This window comes from Pinus tabuliformis, chromosome 7 (genome assembly GCF_031772625.1).
Source record: "Pinus tabuliformis cultivar Carrire ecotype Pingquan chromosome 7, CPIR1, whole genome shotgun sequence".
NCBI classification, from domain to species: domain Eukaryota; kingdom Viridiplantae; phylum Streptophyta; class Pinopsida; order Pinales; family Pinaceae; genus Pinus; species Pinus tabuliformis.
Genome location: NC_142293.1, coordinates 1666929620 through 1666933019, shown reverse-complemented (window position 1 = coordinate 1666933019; position 3400 = coordinate 1666929620).

Here is a 3400-nt window from a genome sequence, read left to right as displayed (position 1 = left end):
ACTTTCCGAGAATGACTTGGTGTCATTCAAAGACCCTCTAAGGGTCAAGTATGATGTACTAATATTTGGGAGCTCCAGGGGGCGCGGGGTACTTCTTGGAGTGACATATGACCATAGGGTGACTCACTATCCCCTGTTGGTGCACTTTGTACAGGGTAAAAGGTTCAACCTTCCCCTGTGACACCCCATGGCGACTATGGAACAGGATGATTAGTTCTCCTGTGGGCTAGGATGATTTGTTCTCTGTGGCATCTATGGAACAGGATGATTAGTTCTCCTGTGGGCCTGGATGATGTGTTCTCCATGGCGGTTGTGGAACAGGATGATTCGTTCTCCTGTAGGCCAGGATGATTAGTTCTTCGTGACATCCACTGGACAGGATGATTCGCTCTCTTGTGGACAAGATGATTAGTTCTCCTGTTGAGGGATCCTACCCATGCAGTCTGGGACTCATGGGAAGTACCTCTCATTTGATCAATGAGCAGGGAAATGAGGATAGGGACCATAGTAGTACCGATGGACGCATCATTGTATCTATCGTACTCCCTATGCTAGGATGACCTTCATTGATCTGGGATCAATGATATTGGTTTGGGACCAGTGAGAGTGGTACCCACTATGACACTGACTTCGGGCCAGTAGAGGACTGGTCTGGGACCAGTGCTACACACTCTGACACTGACTTCGGGTCAGTGGAGGATGGTATGATACATCCTTGATCACTTCTTCTTCTTCTTCATAATTCGAGCAGAGCAGAACAAAGCAGAGCAGAGCAGAGCAGAGCATAGCAAGGCAGAGCAGAGCATAGCAAGGCAGAGCAGAGCAGGGGTTAAGCTGTATAGGGTAGTGCATTTGATGGATGAATAGTAGTGACGGTCAGACGAATTGCAGATGGAGTTCTCCCTAGTTGAGAGGGAGTGTTAAAATTGGAAACTAGGGCCAAACTCCATGAGGATCACCCTATTCATGGCTGATAATATTTTATCTAGATCCCTCTCGTCGAGAGGTGTAGGATTGATCTAAAGATCATCCGATTCCGATAAGTATTTATTGAGATATGAATTTATTTTGATTATGGACTAATTGTGAAAGTCGGCCAACAACTTATGTAGGCTCAGAAGCCCAACAGACACATCTATTCATCACCAACGTTTGCCTATAAATACAGGATGTCTCCTCCTCATTTGGACACTTCACTTCTCATCAGATCTCTCTCTCTCCTGCGCAGAAAAGAGTCTCTTCTCTCTCCTCGCGCAGAAAAGACTCTTCTCTCACACGTGGAAGGAAGGACGCAGATTTTAGGGCTGCAACTATAGATTGGAACTTTGACCAATGTTGACCATCATTCTGTCTCTGGGCTGTGTAGTAGGTGAAACTGACACTCCTTGGAAGGCCGCATTTTTTGGTGAAGGAATCAAGGTAATCCGACCACTGATTTGACAGATATCGACTGCCGTAGTTTAGGGCTAATCTTGGGTTTGCTGCTGCTTATGTAAATCAGATTTTTGTACTATTTCTCTCTGCTGAATTATTGAAGATAAAAGAAGATTTGTTGATCAAAGGGTTTCCCCAAATTGGGGTTTGTCCCTGGCTAGCCGCCACATCTTGTGTCTCTTGTCTTGGCTTGTTTTCTGTCGATCATTTAATGTTCTATCTACACTTTACTTAATGTACATGTGATTGCAAATCTGTGGATTATAATAAGAAAAATAAGTAAATTGTTCTAAGCATAGAACATACGGATACCTAATCTTAACAGGTTGTCCTTTACTCATTCCACTATTAGGTTCATGGCCAATCTTTCGGTTTCTCTTAACTTTGCTTTCTCTACTTCATCTGTAGGCTTCTTGACTTTTCCTAGAACTAGATCCAAAACTTTGTTCTTTTCGAGGATGAGATCTATTCTCTTTTTCCAGGCTCTATAGTTGGAGGCTCCTTCTAATTTGTTTTCTCCCTTCATTGACTTTGACATAGTAACTATGGATAGTAGGCTTATCTCCTTATATGATTCCTTTTAATAACCTTCCTTCAATCTCGTTATCTTCAATAGATCTTCAGACTGCCTTTTTCTTCCTTCTTCACCTTAGCTCCGATACCATGTTCGAAAATCAAAAAGGAAGAAAGGTTTTCTCTTGTTGATAATTACTTGTGATTTCCTTGAGTTATTATTAGATTTCTTTTGTTCTTCTTGTATCTTAATTCATCAAGCAATTACCAAAACCAAAACACAAAGATCAAGGACAGCAGATATAGGCGCATAGCCAGGGATAAACCCTATATAGGGGAAAACCTAGTCAAGAACTCTTCGTTCAGTAATTCAAATTAGCGAGACCAAAACCCTAGACCAACTGACCTTCCTCCTCCACCAAGTCAGCGCTTAAATTGTTCTTCCAACCTTCAAAGATCAATTGCAACGATACTGCATCAACCCTGCTTCAATACTGCATCAAGGATAGAATTTTAGGACCCTATTGCATCAAATTTTGGCCCAACTTAAAGACTGCAATTTCAGCCCTCCAACAACTTCAATTCCTTCGCACGTGTGAGACAAGAGAGGGAGAATTTTGACTTCCTTAGCAAAATAACGACCTCCTTCTCCTTTGCTAGCCCTTTCCTTCTTCCTTCTTGAATTTCACACTTTTACTGCTTCCAACTACTGCAATTTGAACTTGTGCATCTTCTTCTTCAAATGAGTTGAGTTCCTACTTATAAATAATCTTTCTAGGTGATCAAATTCTTCCCTTGAGGCCGACTTGGTGGATGAGGTGTAATTGACCTAATTTACATTACAATAATTTTCTTTCTTGACAAATAATTTCCAAGAAGGGTTCCGTACATTGTGACATGGACAACGACACTTGACATAAACCTTAGAAGTCTTCAATGGAGACTTTGACCTAAAATCAATTGACCCAAGCATGAAACCCATGCTTTAATAAGTCAATTTCTTTAATAATAAATTTCTTTTTCTTTCTTTTTACAAATGTATTACATCATGACTTAAGTACAATTATGAAGATAGACACTAGGTACATTCTTCAACAATTTGATCTTGTCAGAAATAAATTGTCAACATATATGAAACGAAATATCAAAGACATACCTTCAACCCTGGAGAGAGGTTGGAGTCCACATTAAGTTTCCATCAATCCAAGCATGCCAAGTCCAGAGGACTATATGGGACTTTCTTCATCTGAAATCATGAGTTTCTTTCTTATGCACCTCGAAGCTCTAAGGTAGTTCCAAGTATGCTTCTTCCGTAAGTACATTATGGAGGAAGCAAACTTCACATACATCTAATAATAGTGCATCTGGCAACAGGGGCTAGGATCTCATCATAGTCTTCTTTCCCAGAGAGCATATCATTATTGAATTCACTGACACTGCTACATCTTTGTCA